The sequence below is a fragment of the Microtus ochrogaster genome, chromosome 17 (assembly GCF_000317375.1).
Source record: "Microtus ochrogaster isolate Prairie Vole_2 chromosome 17, MicOch1.0, whole genome shotgun sequence".
In the NCBI taxonomy this organism is placed as follows: Eukaryota; Metazoa; Chordata; class Mammalia; order Rodentia; family Cricetidae; genus Microtus; species Microtus ochrogaster.
The window spans coordinates 35,044,169-35,061,643 of record NC_022019.1 but is presented as its reverse complement, the minus strand read 5'-3'; the positions used below and the strand labels follow the sequence as shown (position 1 = coordinate 35,061,643).

Here is a 17,475-nt window from a genome sequence, read left to right as displayed (position 1 = left end):
TAATTAAACAAGGCCAAAATAAATGCATGTTTAGAATGTGCGTGCAATTTTCCTTTCGTTGCTAGGGATACAGTATTTTGTGATAAGCAGTTGTTTGTCAGTTAATTTTCCCTTTAGAAGAAGCTTCATCTTTCTCCAGCCCGACTGTCTTGTGTGTGTGTGTGATAGTGAAATCACAGGCCGGAAACTCCTGCATGATTGCTATGGCTGACTGCCTAGCAAGATGAAAACATTTAAGCAAACCTTTAGAAGAGAGCGCAATGAAAGGTGTCCGCTGGGCAAGCACAGGGCGCTTGAGATGCAAGGTGACCCTACACCTATTCTACTGGGGTCCCTAAGAGGCCCCAAACTCCAGCTACCCTGGTACCACAAATGGGGTTTGGGGTAAAACATGTATGAACAGACTTTAGCCTCAATCTACATGACAGAATATTTAAAAGACCGAAAACTTTAATAGTGTATTTATTATTTAGCAATTTCATACTCAGATTTGGTCCTGGTTAGTACCCTTTAGACACTACTTAATAAATTAGGACGACAGAAGCACACACTGGGCTTGCAGGCCTAGAAGTAGGAGCCCCCACAGCAGCCCAAGATTGCCCAGCTGTTGCTGAGAGACTGGCTCTGGCAGAGAGAGGGAAGCCACCTGCAATTCCGGACCCTGGCACTGGCAACCAGCTGCGGCGCCGCCTTGAGCATCCTCTGTACTCGCCCAGCAAAGCCAACTGCAAAAGGCAAGCTAATAATCGCAAGGCCAGGACCCCCGCAGCTCTCCCCGAGTCCCGAGCCCTTGCCGCGGACGCGGACGCTAGTGCAGGGCTAGCAAGGAGCTGACTGAGCCGCCGTAGGTGAGGGGCAGCGTACCCGCCCGCCCAGACCTGCGCGACCCGCAAGGATGCCACCCGCCGCCGCCACCGCCGCTGCTGCCCCAGCCCCAGCACCGTGACCGCTCCGCGTGCCGCGGTTACAGGTTGGTCACCGCCGCTGGCCCCGGAGGCTGCGGCGCGGCGGGCACAGAGTCCTGATCAGAAGGCCTGGAGAGCCCGGTTCGCCCTTCGCTGGGGTCCGGCCTGGGAAGGGGCTGGGGATAGGAAAGGCCGCCCACAACTCAGCCTGGGGAGCGCAGGGAAGGGACCCTGGGAGCAACTATGCGCCCTCCGGCTTGGGGCAACCTGGCCCGGGGCCGGCCTTGGGAAGCCATGGGCCTCTGGATGGGGCCTGCCCAGCCTGGGCATCCAGCAGGTGCTGGAGGTGGGGGAAGCAGGTGCCTGGGGGTGGGGCTGATGCGCCTCAAGGCCACCACTGTGCTGTCCTTGTCTGCCTCTGGCCTTCACCAGGGTCATCGCCCAACCCGGAGGGTTTCAGGGGTACCTCTGCGCCATCAGCTTTTGGGGAGGCCTTCCTGGCCTTGCCCCACTCTGTGATGGTGCAGACTGCTGTTTGTTAAATTGTCCTCGGTTGGCCTGGTTGAGCAGCTATCATTGGGGTGGCCCACCAGCAAGGAAAGTCTTGTCTGCTAAAGCAACTCCATTTTGTCTTTGAATCTTTAAGAGCCCAGCTTGGAGGGCCTGGCTGGAATTAGGAAGTGGGTCCAGAACCCTGACCCGGGACTGGCTATTTCTCTGACTTAAGTTCTTTTGAGACAACATAATGCTTCTGAATCTGGACCCTAAGTTCTTTCTCATAGAAAAATAAATATTTTAACTTTGAGCCCAAATTTCCAAAGACTGTATTGTGAAGGATGTGTGAACTCACTCTCTCTCTCTCTCTCTCTCTCTCTCTCTCTCTCTCTGTCTCCCCCCCACCACCACCACCTTAGGAAGCTTTCAATTTCTGGACCCAATTTCCCTGTGTGGAAAATGGGAAGTAAGGCCTCTTGCGACTTTTGTTTCTATAGTTTTTGGTTTCTCACATGGGATCAAAAAATAACAGGTGTCTGCTTCTATTCTTGTTTTTAAACTTATGATTCCTCATTTCATAGCTTTTGGGGTGACTTTGTGTTACCTGGGAGAGGAGCAGGTACTGTGGCAGTTTCTAAGCAGCAGGAATGACTTTTTACATCCAGGTTGTCCAACAACCCAAACAAGAATCAGGGCTTCTCAAATCTCCACAACTTCTGAAATTTCTGAATTGTGTGGTGTCCATTCTGCGCCAATCTATGTTGAACATTTCACTCTCCTCTGATATAATTTTGACTCAACCCTTGATAAAACATGAAGAAAAGAGGAAAACTCGGGCTTTGCCGAATAGCTAAAATGAGTGAAGGGTCATTGGAGATGGGAAGTAGAAGGGTAGCCTGTCTGACTGAACAGGATGCTGCCATTGGAAACGATGGTGTTAGAAGTCCTACAAAAACAAAACCATGACTTCTGAAATGGTAACAGCAGTTATAGCTTTGGTGTGACTTGAAAGGAAATTCAATAGGAAACCTGCCTTTAAAAAAAGAAAATTTACTCATAATAGCAGCATTGCTCACAGTTCAGTAAGCTGATGGCTATGAAGTGTTTTGCTTTTCCTTTGTGGACGGCAGCGTGTTCCAGTTCCTTTATTTCCTCTTACCAGCATGAACTGCAACTGTATGTGTCTGTCTGTACACATGACTGTCTGTACCTGTGGAAGAACGTATTTATTTCATCATTCACCAATGGTGCTAAGATAATTTTAGATTTAGGTGCTTGCATTGGAAACTAGTCACATGTAGATCTCGAGTTGTGAGGAAAAGTTTACATCTTAGCCACGATATCATACATAAGTCAGATACAGAGATAGGATGTGAGTATTCTTTGAGGAAAAGAGATGGGCCTGGTCCTTAAGAATCTGTCAGGAAAATGCCCTTGCAGGTCATCAAACAGTGAGAGGCACTGCATTCTAGTCTGAGCCTAGGAACTATGCTCTTGAGCTTTAAGATATTGCAAATTATCCTTGTACCCTAAGGGTAACAGAAAGGTGTTTTAGAATTGAATGCCTGTCTTATGTGTGTCAAAGACTCTCTGGAGAAGCTTTGTGCCTTCAGAATTTTTTTTTCCTGTACAGACATTTAATTTTTTTCAATATTTGTTATCTTCTAAAATATTTCTTATAATTTTTGAGATTATAATTACATCATATCTCCCTTCCTTTTCCCACCTCCAACTCCTCCTATATACTCCACCTTACTATCTTTAAAATTCATGGCCTGTTTTTTCATCACTTGTTTATATACATATATACATATAACGTATGCTCACATATATATTTCTAACTACAACCTACTCAGTCTGTGTAATGTTACTTGTGTGTATGTTTCCAGGGCTGACCATTTGGTATTGGATAATCAATTGGTGGGCTCTTTCCTATGAGACCATTTCTCTGCTCTCAACATTCCTTAGTTGCCTGTAGTTCTTTGTATAGAGTTGAAGCCTTGCGCTTTCCCCTGTCCACATTAGCATGTCAATTTCTACTGGATTGGTTCAGTTTATGTTTATGCAATATGTTGGTGAAAGTAGTAGGTTTCTTATTTTAAATAATCAAAGGGGATAGAGAAGCTAAAGGATGAGGAATTGAGATACTCATTTTTTTTTAACAAGCTGATACAAATGATTGCAATGTCCTCGTTCTTAGTAGTCTTGTTAAATTCAGAACATTACATAGCTGTGGTCGTGATGCTAATCAGTCTTTATGCCATTTGTTCTATGGGCTATTTATTACAAACGTTTGAAGTGTCTCCATACAGTTTGCTTACTTTAATAGTTTGTAAGACTATATTGCACTGCCCCCCCCCAAACATAACCTTGCTTGCTAAACTGTTATGTCTATCATTGGAGGCTTGTTGCCTCTGTTTTCATTACTGCCAGATAATATCCTAATAGGTCATCATGATACATTAGTCGATTTCTACCTTTAGCTTTTTCTGAAAAATTATTAACAGTTTAGAAGAAGCACATGGGCATTATGAATATGTGCATATTTATCTAAACACAAATGTAAAACTTAACTTTCTTGAAAAAAAGATTTACTCTGTAGTGATATATACATGCCTTCCTGGATTTATGTGCCCTACAAATGCAGGTGCTTGTGGAGGCCAGAGGATATTAGATCCCCTAACTTGGAGTTAGAAGAGATTATGAGTCCCCCTATGGATGTTAGGAATTGAACCCAGATCCACTGCAAGAACAGTGAGCACTTTTTAACTGCTGAGTCATCATTTCAAATCCCATAAAAATATATTCGGATTATATTCCATGCTTTAGAAGTAAACCTGAAATTTTTAAAGCGTGTGCAAGTGACCTTCCCTCTTAATGAAAGAAGAAAAGTTAATAACTTTGACCTCGTGATTTTTATGCAATTTAAAGACTTGTAAGAAATTCTTCTGAAAACCAAGCAATAAAATTGAACATCTATAGTAAAACCAAAATTGAAAAACACTACAAAAATTGAAAGATGAAAAAAGTAAATAAATGCTATTAGTTTTAGGAACCAAAACATCTTGTTTTGAGTCCATAGAGATGTTGCAATTTACAGCTCTCTCTAGGAGGCTTGCTCAAATACTAAGAAAGAGAAATTCCAGAATGACCTCCTAGCGTTAGCATGGTTTAGTTAACACTGGGGACGAAGTAGTTTCCCCAGCAGGTGCCAGGGAAAGTGGAGCTAAACCCAGAGGAATATGCTCATTTGTCAGGGACTGAACCAGGAGTCCAGAGGGAGAGCAGGTGCAGGACTCCAGGGAGGTACCAAAGGAGGATTAGAAATACAAAAGGCCCAGACCCTGCAGCCAAAGGATTCATTTATGGGGAGATCAAGGGGGAAAATTATATCCAATTATGCAACGGAAAGAGATGAAAGGAAGACTTTGTCTGTAGAGAGGATGGCATGTCTGGAATACGGCCAACAGAGACATACACACATGCTCTTCATGACCATGAAAACAGCACAAATGTTTTACAGTGAAATAAGATCATTTCCCACCCTTTTAAATTACAAAGTATCCAAATACACAGGTCAAAATACGCTGTCATGTGCCAGGAAAGATAAATAAAGAAGAGCCAACATCTACATATAGCCTGGTGAATTAGATGTGAAAAGGAAAATAACTCATTAGTGGTCTAACCAAGTGGTTGATTTCTTTTAGTTACATGTGTACAAGTGGACAATTCAGATTGAATTGATAGTCTCTCGCGTAAATTATCAATAAACAGTAAGATGACATCCTTAAAATGAGTTAATTCAGAAAAATACCACAAGACAATTCTATAGTCCCAGAATGAAAAACAAAAACATGCAAAGTTACTAAAAACAGTGAGGTTGACATATGCAAATATCAGAAAAACAGTTAAATAAAGAGAAAAATGACTTTAAGGCCCTCATAGTTGATACCTTCAATAAAGTTCTGAGTAAAGACAGACTGCTTGCATGTATAATCTTAGCATTATATAATGCAAGGCTAAACGTATTATCACAATGACTGGGAGAAGCTCTGGCTTGGAGATTTAGTATCTTCTCAGAGTTCTGTGCCCTAAAAGGACATTGGGAATGAACACTCCAGGTTTAAGAATTAAAGAGAATTGAAATGTGGGAATTACGCAGAGAAAGAAGAGATAAAAACTGAAAGTGAAAACATGGATGAGTTCATTGTAAGAAAAAAAGCTCTATGTCAGACAGATAAGACTGCTATTTTAGTCTTTAGGAAACATTAATATTTATTGTGTGTAGTAGAAGTTCCTTAGGGACAGCTTCTAGTCTGTTGTATTCTCCGACCATCCTCACCTCCACACGCCCTTTCCACCCTTCCCTTCCCCAATCTGGCATCCTTCCTTCTCTTTGTCTATCTTTTGCTTTCATGCCACATGTATGCATATGAATATATTGCGTACATATATAGTTTTATCTATTGATAAACAATCTGGAGTCCACATATGAGAAAAATGTGATATTGATATATGGATCTAGTTTACTTTGCATAATATGATGATCTTCAGTTGCACCCATTATCCAACAATTACTTCTTAATTATTATTATGAAACCCACATATTAATTTTGAACATCATTTCTTGAGTATAAGAAATATTTTTCATAAAATAATTTCTTGATACTTTTTATTTAAAAAATTCTTACATATATATATATATATATATATATATATATATATATATATATATATACACCCAGAAATAGGAATTGAGATTCAACCTGAAGATCAGAAAAGCAAAACAGCCAGCCATTGGCTCTTACCTCAACCTCAGTCCAAAATGGCAATCCTGCCTGAGGAATTTCAGAATGAGACTGTCTATGAACCATCTCTTCCCATTTTATATTCCTCTCTAGGGCTGGGATTAAAAATTTGCACCACTGGGCTTAAAGGCATGCACCACCTGGTTTCTATGGCAAACTATTGTGGCTACTGGGATTAAAGGTGTGTGTCACCACCACCTGGTCTATAAGGCTTATCAGTGTGGCTGTTTTACTTTCTGATCTACAGGCAAGCTTTATTAATTAGATATTTAATAAAAATATAATGTCATCTAGTAACCTGTAAAAAACTTTCCATTCAAAATATTTCTTTCATTTAAAATATTTTTATTCTTTGAGAATTTCATGCAGTGTATTTTGAGCACATTCACTCCCATTACTCCCCTAACAATGCCCAAATCCGCTCCCACTTCTCTACTCCTAATTTCCTCTCCTTGAAAAAATAACCCAGTCAAATTTGAGCTGTCCAGATATTTTTCAGTAAGGAGTCATCTTCTGAAGTAAGGTCAGCTTTGCAAGGATCGCAACCTTAAAGAAAACTGACTCTCTTCCCCCAAGCCAGCAGCTGTCCATAGCACCTTCGTTGGTGCAAAGTCTTGTGAACCTCTCTTCCCCACCCAAGCTAGAATGTTGACTCTCTTGATCTTGTGTAAGCATCCAGGGCTCTGTGAATTTAGGATTGCCAGAGCTGGAAGCTGAGGAGGATCAGTGTGAAACTATCTTCTTTACACGAAGCTCTGGCAATCTTCTCCCCCATTCCACCCCTTCTTCCACAGTGATCTCTAAGCCTTGCGGGTATGTCTGTGATATAGATATCCCCTTCGCGTCTGGGTGTTCTACTGACTTTACCTCTGCACTTTTACAAATGCAGCAAAACCTTCCTCAAATCCTCAGTAAAGTGATTGCATTGCTTTTTAGCATAGTTTAAGAAAGAATCAGAGGAAAATAGTATGCTACTGTTCCTTGGACTTTTGGAAGTAGATTCATTAAAAAAAATTAATGTTTCATTTTCTGTTTCTAAACAGTATGTTGGAAAAAGATAAAGAAGTGTCTTTCTTTGAAGGTGGAGCTTAGATGAGTTTGGCTGCTTCTGTGTGGTCACCCAACTTGGGTGGCCTGACATCCTGTTGGAACAGGAGAAGACAACAGTCTGTTTCCACAGAGCTACATCTGAGTTAGCGAAGGTCAGGTCACATAAGAACATGTACTGCCAGGAGAAAAACTGCGTTTGGAAGAAGAAGAAAAGGAGCAAGAGAGAGAGAGAGAGAGAGAGAGACAGAGACAGAGACAGAGACAGAGACAGAGAGAGACAGAGAGAAATAAAGGGGAAGGAAGGAGATAAGGGGAGAAAAATATCATAGAACCAAAATCAAAACAAATACTTTCATACAAAACTAGACTACAAATTAGTTTGCCTCAGGATTTTGACCAATACATTGAAGGTAAGAACTTGACCCTGGTGGTAATGGCGCACGCCTTTAATCCCAGCACTTGAAAGGCAGAGACAGGTGAATCTATGTGAGTTTGAGGCCAGCCTCCTCTACAAGAGCTAGTTTCAGGACAGGCTCCAAAGCTACAGGGAAACCCTGTCTCGAAAAACCAAAGTGTGTGTGTGGGGGGGTACTTCTTTGAAGAGCAGAAACTAGGGACAGTGCCTGACACACAGTAATGTCTCAACAGTGTTCTTTACAAGTGATTACAAGGAACTTGTAACTCCAGGGAAACAGTAGTAGATGGTAAAGAACAGTTGCTCTGCTGTGACCCACAGCTTAGTTCTGCTAACATGATGTTCTCATGTCCTCTGTGATGTGGCCTGAGAACATATGGCTCTCGGATTCAGTTCAGAGAAAACCATCCAGCTTCATATATTCCCACTGAGCAGAGGCCAGGTCAGAGGAAAATGTAGGACCAGCTCAGTGAAATTCTGAACAGAAGATTTCCAGAGGGGTAAAGGAAGCTCTCTAAGTGAACCGAAGAACCTGGCTTTGCATACCTGAAGGCAGGCATTCTCTTATTTAACTTCTTACACCCGGGAGAGGCAGGACTCAGGGACTCAGTGTTCTTAACCGCAGAGCTGTCTGTCTCTCCAGGCCCATGTTTAAAGTTTTAAAAAGAACAGATTTAATTGCAAATGAACAACATTTAAATAGCACCATTCTAAACAGAGTCAAAAGTTCTTAAGATTCAAAAGTAGAATTTGGACTACCAAATTGGCACCAGGGTAGAGGTGCTCGTCAAACAAAGCTCGTGACTTAAGAATCTCATGCAAAAGGAGAGAACTGACTCCAGAAAGTGGTCCTCTGACCTCCATATGCATGATGCACACATCCTTACTCATGTGTGTGCGCGCACGCCTACACACAGAGAGATGAGGAATATGTACAAGAAGTCAAATCTTCTGCTTATTCTCTTCTTTCCTCAACCTTCATTCTTTCCAGTATAAAATATTACTTGGATTCTATTTGATTCCAACTCTTGACTATCTGAACACATTTGCCTCAGGATTTTATTCTATGGCGAAGAGATAACACTAAGAACAATTTCAAAGACACAGCAGGAGCAGGGTGTTACTTGGTGTAACACTCAATTTCGTGTTACACCCTGGGTACAGTTCGTGAGCCCGAACGTGAGTCCAGCAAGGGCCTGGAGATTGAAAGAACATACACAGAGACCAGGGTCATTCGAAAGGAGACCAGCCAAATGCCAGTTTATTCAGATTTGGGGGAGTCCTTATCTACCTAACTGCTGTACAAGAATCTCCGCCCAGGCAGGTGGGAAATTACCATATTAACAAAGGAGACAATGCCCTGCAGCTAATCACCAGTCGGGCAGGGAGAGCACAGAAACACACAGGAAGCTTAGTTAGCTGACCATAAACTGTCCCCACAAATGCACCCCAGGAATAAGGGCAGACCAGGGCCCTTCAGCCTGCCACAGAGCAAGGTCTCAACACAAGTTTATTCTCAGCTTTCAAATGAAAGGAAGAAGGAAAGAAGGGAGGGAGAAAAAGAGGGAGGGAAAGAGAGCGAAGAAGGGAGGAAGGAAAGAAGAAAAAAAGAAAGAAAGGAAGGGATCAATAATGTCCAAGCTTGTTTTGCTTCAAAATATCAAACAGGAGTTTATGAACCATTTCTCTTGAGAAACAACTAAATGTAAAAAGATATGAGCAGTCTTGAGAGCATTAATCCAATCTTTCCCTCCAGGTCACTTTGGACAAATATATTGCAGAGACTCCTTCAGAATTTTTAATGTGTCATCATTCTCCCTTGTGTAGCAAAAATTCTAATTGGTCTTATCAATAAAACCTGGAGTCAGATATTGAGGTAAATGCTGAAAGATTAGAGAAACAGAGCAGCCAGCCACTATAGAAACTTTTTACCATTACTGAATCCTCAGACAGAGAAGGGCAAGTCCTCTCTCCACAAATCCTCAGACTGCATGCTCTGTGCTTTTGTCTCCTCCTACCTTATATTCCTCTCTCTGCCCAGCCATATCTCTTCCCATCTCCACCTCCCTAGTGCTGGGATTAAAGGTGCATGACTCCCAAGTACCTGTGTGAGCCTCCAAGCCTGGCTCTGTTTCTCTTTGAGTTTGATTAATCTAATGTAGCCCAGGATGGCCTTGAACTCACAAAGAACCCTCTGCCTCTGCCTCCAGATTGCTGGGATTAAAGGTGTGTGCCGCCACTGCCTGGCCTCTATTTGATCTAGTAGTTTAGCTCCGTACTCTGATCTTAAGGCAAGTTTTATTTGTTACAGCAAAAACAAAATATTACCACGCTCTTGGAGTTTCCAGAGGAGCCTATTACTCTGGAGATAGCCCAACACTTGTTTAGCAGATACTTCTATGTAAGACAGCCTTTTTTTTTTTTTAATGAATACCTCCAAATTAGTAACTTATTATTATAATTATTATTATATTTTATTAATTAAGAATTTCAAACAATGCATTTTGATCATATTTGTTCCCAATTGTTTCTATTCCACACCTTTCTTAATTAGAAAACCTTGTGCCTGACTTTTTTTTAAACCTATCAATTCCACTTAGTAACTTCTAATTGATGTCTTCTATTTAGTCATCCCTCTAAGATGAATTCTGGAATTCCTCTAGTAAGTTCTGCTTCCTTGTATTTTCCCTAAACTTTGAACAATAAGCAGGAACAAAATCATTTAGTAACATCAGAGCAGAGGGCATTGCAGGGTGAAATATAGTGGCTGTCGGCTTGCCTGTGGATTTGGGGTCTGACTATTGGGTTTCTCTCAATAAATTTAATTTCAGTGTCTGAGTACAACATTTGCAGACAGACACACATTCCTCATACCTCACGTCATAAGAATTAGTTTTCCAGTCCACATACTCATAGTGTGCTCAGTCAAAAATTTTATGAGAAAAAAGCTCACTCTAGAAAATGAAGAAATCTGCCACCTCAAGAAGTGAAATTATTAGAAGGAATAATGCTTTTCCCATATCTTTTAAATTTAGAGAAAATGTGATTGAAATACACTAGAACATTTTTAGGATTTATTTAAATGAAAAACCATGTGATATGTGGGTAATGATTTCATAAACAAAAAATGGCAGTTTGATTAATTTGATAAGAAATTTGACCTTCTTTTAAGTAAAGTAATAGATATAAAAAATAAATCAGTGGTAAAAAACTATAAAGTAAATAAAATTGTAAAAAATGGATTTAATATTAGAAGATGAGATATATCTGTGCAGTTTCACAGATAATAATGGGTTGGAATTTACAGCCCCAAATTTGTTAAAAAATATCTTCATTTTACTGTTTGTTGAAAAATAATTGATTTTTAATTTAGTAGTTGCATGAGTTACATTGCTTTGGTTCACACACTAGGTCAACCTTATATTAAGGCTGTGTATATGTATCTCTCTCTCTCTCTCTCTCTCTCTCTCTGTGTGTGTGTGTGTGTGTGTGTGTGGTGTTTTTAGGTTTCTCTGTTTGCATGTGGGTTCATTTGTGGTTATGAAACTATTTACCTATAGTTAAACATACTGGCTGGCAAATAAAATTAGGTTTCATGTCAACTTTGTCCCTTCCTTAAACCGTTTTGACTATTCAAAAAATAGAATCAGTAATCAAGCAGTCACTAAACAAACAATTATATTACTGTTTTTGAGTTTTTGGGAAATGCAGTAAGCTGTATACTAGGTTGTGAGGGCTCTAAATGTGATATTTGGAGAAAGCATGCTAGACTCAGTCATTGTACCTTGGCAGGCCATGCAAATGGTCTGGTCTAGGCGAGGTAGGTGAGTGTTGGCCATTGGACACACCTGGTAGAACAGAAAGAGATGTGAGATCAGGGGCTCTAGGAAGCCTCTGATTGCCTTGAGGGTGGAAGGAATGCCAAGTGGGCAGAGAAAGTGAAGCCTAAGAAGGGCGATTGGATGCTGGATAACTATTGTGGAAACTATTATTCCTTTACACTGTGTGAAGATGTGTCACTGTGACTGGTCTAATAAAGAGTTGAATGGCCAATAGCGAAGCAGGAGGTATAGGTGGGCTTCTGGGGACAGAGAACTCTAGGAAGAAGAAAGGGGGAGTCGTCAGTCAGATGCAGAGGGAACAAACATACAGAAGGAGAGGTAAAAGACACAAATCACATTTCAATATATACTCACAGACCACAGTCCTCTGCTCCAACAGGGAATAATGAAATCCCACAGCAGGAAGAGAGGGCAACCCTGCTTACTTTAGCATTTATAGTATAAGAGGTCACGCCTAAGTGGGCGGGTAACTTAAAGGCTACTGGCTGTAGGAATTCCTACAGCAGGGTTAGGCGGTGAATTTTCTAGGCATGCTTCACAAGTTTTCTCTCACCTGAGAGTATAGAGCCATTCTGAGAATCTGCTTTCGCTCGCCTGCCCAGGGGTCTTGGGGTAGAGCTAGCAGTAAGCTGTAGAATAGTGAAAGAAGCACTGGGTGGGGGGCAGGGTAAGCACACATTGGGAGAGTCTTTCTTTTAATTAATCAGCTGCTCTGCCTTTAAATCAACTGTGCTATTTATTGCATCGGGAACATGTAGCAATCAAGTATTCTGGGAAGAAGAAGACTAAGTATTTTTTTTTTTCCAATGCTAAATCCATACCATTCACCAATGCTTAGAGCTCTGCTTTTGCTTATTTTCTTGTCAATATAATTATGTAGCAAGAATAAAGGAACAGCGTTTGTAAGCAATGATGACTGTTCTCCCAAAAGCATTAAGGTTAGCTTTGGAGTTAGCAGCTAGAGGGGTGTTATTAAACATTTATTCCCTAAAATTGTCTGCTCAAACTGTAGCAGAGCTACAGAAGAACTCACCAACAGCACACAGTTAAGTGGTGTGTGTGGGAATAAGCGAGGCAAACATTTCACTTGTAGTCATGAGGACTGCAGAATTTGTGTGTATCTGTAAAATCGAAGTGTGGTCCAACTAACAAAGCTTAAAAAAAAAAAATCAGTGACTGCTGCCTTCTTTAGGCATTCTTATATAAAATAGACACTATGAATTTACCAAACTGTTGTTTGTTTAAACCTTTCTTTTTAATTAGTAAATCTTGGCTGGGCGTTGGTGGTACACACTTTTAATCCCAACACTCAGGAGGCAGAGACAGGCGGATCTTCGTGAGTTAGAGGACAGCCTAGTCTACAGAGTGAGTTCCAGGACAGGGTCCAAAAGCTACAGAGAAACCCTGTCTCAAAAAAAAAAAAAAAAAAAAAAAAAAAAAAAAAAAAAAAAGAAGAAAAAGGAAATCTTTCAGTTATAACAGATCACACATAAACCTTAAGAAAATGTTTTTGAGTTAAATAAGGTAATTAGAATAAGGGATTGTAGCAGACAAAGAGATGGATAAAAGAATTGAAGTAGCTGCGAAAGAATGGAGGATGAGAAAGATTGGCACCTTTGGCCAGTTAGAGTGAGCATGTGAGGGCAAGGACTAAAGAAAATGCAGGGGTAACAGAACTCATAGTTCTCCATGAAGTATGAATTTAAATGAAGCAGGTGATCTCTAAACTCCAAGTGTCTTTATTGTTCTCTGCTATGCATTCAGCATGGGCTGTAATTCCTGGCACAGAGTGAATACAGAGAATTTGCAGTATGAATGGAGAGTGAATAAGTGAATGAAGGAATAACAGAGAAACAAGATAAGCCAAAATTCTGTGAGCCCTAAAAGTGTTCCTATCACAAGTTTTTAGTTCAGACAACTAAGGAATGCTAAGAGTGAGAGAAATTGTCTTCTCTGGGGAAGATTAATGCTGTGGGATCATACCTTGTACCCTGTAAATATTTGTCACTTGTGTTGATTTAATAAAATGCTGATTGGCCAGTAGCCAGGCGGGAAGTATAGGCGGGGCAACCAGACTAGGAGAATTCTGGTAAGAGAAGAGTCAGTCACCCGCCAGACAAAGAGGAAGCAAGATGAGAATGCCTCACTGAGTAAGGTACCAAGTCTTGTGTCTAAATATAGATAAGAATTATGAGTTAATTTAAGTTGTAAGAGCAAGTTAATAATAAGTCCGAGCTAATAGGTCAGCCAATTTATAATTAATGTAAGCCTCTGTGTGTTTTGTTTGGGGTTGAAGGCTGTGAGACCGAGAAGGACAGAAACTTCCATCTACAGAATATACCAGTTGGTTAGCCAACACCAAATTGTCAGCCCTGAAACCATACATACAAGTAACATGATATAGGCTGAACAGGTTATATTTAGGAATATATATGTATATACATATACACATATAACAACAATTAATTAATAAAGATGCTATGAATTTGAAAGAGAGCAAAGAATGGCATATGAGTGGGTTTGGAGGGAGGAAAGCGAAGAAGAAAATGATGTAATTATATTATAATCTTAAAGGTAAAAGGAGTAATAAAAATAAAACATAAAAAGAATAATCCAGGGCCGGGCGGTGGTGGCGCACGCCTTTAATCCCAGCACTTGGGAGGCAGAGGCAGGCGGATCTCTGTGAGTTCGAGGCCAGCCTGGTCTACAAGAGCTAGTTCCAGGACAGGAACCAAAAAGCTACGGAGAAACCCTGTCTCAAAAAATCCAAAAAATAAAAAAATAAAAAAGAATAATCCATGAAAATGGGCAATCTTTCCATTTATTGCTGTTGTCTTCAATTTTTTTTTTTTTACCAATGTTTAGTGTTTCACTGTAGAGGTTGTAAATCTTCTTGACTAAATTATCCCACATTTTATTGTAGTTATTGGAAAAGAAATTATTTTGACTGATTGCTGTATACATACAGCAAAGCTACTTAATTTCTTGTTGATTTATTTTGCATCCTGTAACTTTAGAATTCATTTAATAAATGACCTCTAATGAGATTTTTGTGTCATCATTAGAGTTTTCTGTATAGGGCATCATATCAACTGCAAACAGGGACCATGTATATTCCTCCCTTCTGGTTTGGATGCATTTTCTTTCTTTCTTTGTCCAGCACTCTCAATACTTTGCTTAATGTCGGTTTGGTGAGTGGGCATGCTTGTCTCCTTCCAGAGAAAGTGTTAAGCTTTTACTCATTCAGCATGATGTTAGGTGTGGGTTTGTCACATGGGGACTTCTTTATGCAAAGTACATTTCTTCCATACCTAATTTTAGAGCTTTCACCATGAAAGGAGTTAATTACTGTTAACTATTTTACATCCACTATAATGATCTGATCATGGGGTTTTTATTTTCTTAGATAAAGGAGAAGACATAATAAAATGCCTATCCAGGGGCTTGAACTATATGTCGCTCAATGGTAGAGCCCTTGCCAAACTCGTGAGATACAGGATGTGGGTGTAATCCCTGGCACCACAAACAAACAAACAAAATAAATAAATAAACAAATAGAAGGAATCTCAGATTTGAGATACTATGACTTGAAGGGAAATTAGTGACAGTAATTAAATGAATGAAGACTTTGCAGATACACAGAATAAAGAAATAAGGAAAGACAATACTGTGTCTGGAGAGATAGCTCAGCAGTTAGGAGCACTGGCTTCTCTTCCAGAGTACCCAGGTTTAAATGGGTTACAAACATCTGTATCTCTAGTCCCAGAAAATCTAACACTGTCTCCTGTCTTCTAGGGGGCTCCTGGTATGCAAGTGCAATATACAATACGTGCAGGTAAAACATACATACAAATTAAATTAAAATAAGCAAATATCTAAAAAAATATGGCATCGTTGAGGTGTAACATGAATCTCTGTGGTCCTTCTAGCTACATGCTGTTAGGACCTGGAGCATTTAGGGTGGTAGGATTTGGAGCATAAGCAGCAAGAGTGAAACAGAGAGATATTCCACCATTGTCAGTCCTATCAAATTGAACTGAGTTGTTGCCCTGTATCTGAAAAACAACATAGGCACATGACATAATGGTAGTGGGACACTAGCTGAGGGCAATGGACGCTGAAAGCATTAAGTGTGGCAATACGGATAGGCAGAGGAAGATAGTCTTTTAAACCATGATTCAGAAGACAGATCTCAATTTCCATGCCCAACAGCTCCAAGAAGGAAAAATGAACCACAATGTTGCAAACAGCTCAATGTTAAAAACAAAACTGAATAATTACATTTTAATTTTGGCAAGAGGGTAGAAATCAAATAAGAAAAGTATATGCCTATTACTTCCACGGATTACCTGGGCTTTGACTATTTAATGAAAACAAGGAAGCAGAATATGTTTTGTTTCTGAGTTTCTGTTAGCTATTTCTGAATAAAAGATTTATCAAGCAGTATTTTGTAACTATGCAGCCTCTCCTAATATTGAACTATCTAAATATCAACTTCTAATAAGTGTGAAAAAGCTTTTGAAAGCCATATTTTTCAAACCTAGTGCACTGCCTTGTCAAGGACACTTCTGAAAACAAAAAGGATATATTGGCTTATTGGTGCATAATACTGATAAGGAAAAATACACAGAAGCATTTTCATCAAAATAGAAAGCTCACCTAGGATACTTAAATATCCACACTGGTCTTTCTTTATCAGGGGAATAATAGTCTTCTGTGCTCTGTGATGTTGACTGAATATGAACAAAGGTGTCAAGACATACCTAATGCAAAGGAAAATTGCTATGACCAACTTCCCTAAATTAATCTGAGATTCACTGTACATTTATGACATGAATCTATTTTATTGCTTGAATATTTTTCCTTTTATTGAAAATAGATTTTTTTTCACATAACATGCCCTGATCATGGTTTCCCCTCCCTCTACTCCTTCCAATTCCTCTCCACCTTCACCCACCCCACCCCTCAAATTCATATCCATCCTTTTCTGTCTCTCATTAGAAAACAAACAGGCATCTAAGGTATAATAATAACACAAATTTCTTTAAAAGGAAAAGCCCTGACACAGCATTATGAGACAAGGAACCTCCAAATACACCATTGAGTTTGTTCTCTGTTGGCCATCTACTACTGGGCATGCAGTCTACCTTTAATAGTAATTTCTTTCCCAAGGAGACCCCCTGGGAAGAAATAAACTTTTATTTACAAATGGTTATCAATTGGAGATTTCTTCTGAGTTAGTGAGGCATATGTCTACTTCTCCTTTCAGCTCTAGAACTACATCTGGTACAGTCCTGTGCTGGCTCTGTGTATGCTGTCTTAGTCTCTATGAGTTTATATATGCACAGACCATGGTAACTTATTACTTCAATATTTTATATACTGCTCAATATTACTAAAGGAGTTAAACTTCCAGTCATTCTGGACCTGTTCGATAAGTTTTAATGTATGTGTGGATTCTTTGGAGTTTAGACAGATCATTTAATGGGCACTGTCAGACTTGGTAACGTGTTGGCAGCAGTTGAAGGGAACATCAGTGAGAGTGACAGACAGCTGGTGTCGTTCAATTATAGTCTAACTGTTTTGATGTATCAAATTTAGCCAACTGGATACTTAAAAAATAAATTATGTATATTTCTGCAGGTAAATCAGTCAAAAGTCACTTTTTCTTCAGGTAGCATATTGGTAATAAAAGGTAAATGGAATTCACATGCCCATCAATCTCTCCTGTCTCTGTGGAAAAGTGATAAGGGCTGGTTTTCTAAAATTCTTTGTCTACTCTTTGAATACCATTGTGGATGGATCGACTCTTTTCCTCTTTTGTCTTTTTAAAGGATTTCAAAAATATTTTGTAACATTCTCCAGATAAGTAGAAGCCTGTCATTTAAGAAATGTCTCAAATTAGGGCTACCAGATGTGTCCCCCAACCCCACAGTAAATCGGAGAACAAGTATCATTTG

At 39.9% G+C, this 17,475-nt stretch overlaps 1 protein-coding gene across 4 annotated transcripts in view; it reads left to right on the top strand.

The window, feature by feature from the left end:
• Positions 1–565: 565 nt before the first annotated feature.
• Positions 566–17,475, top strand: part of Nalcn (sodium leak channel, non-selective) — a 258,303-nt gene continuing 241,393 nt past the window's right edge. For 2 of the 4 annotated variants that reach the window (XM_026783176.1, XM_005355702.2), the window contains exon 1: positions 566–970. The gene's annotated coding sequence lies outside the window, so the exon portion shown is untranslated. The remainder of the gene's footprint in view (positions 971–17,475) is intronic. The other 2 variants (XM_026783175.1, XM_005355703.2) reach the window with 2 other exon arrangements.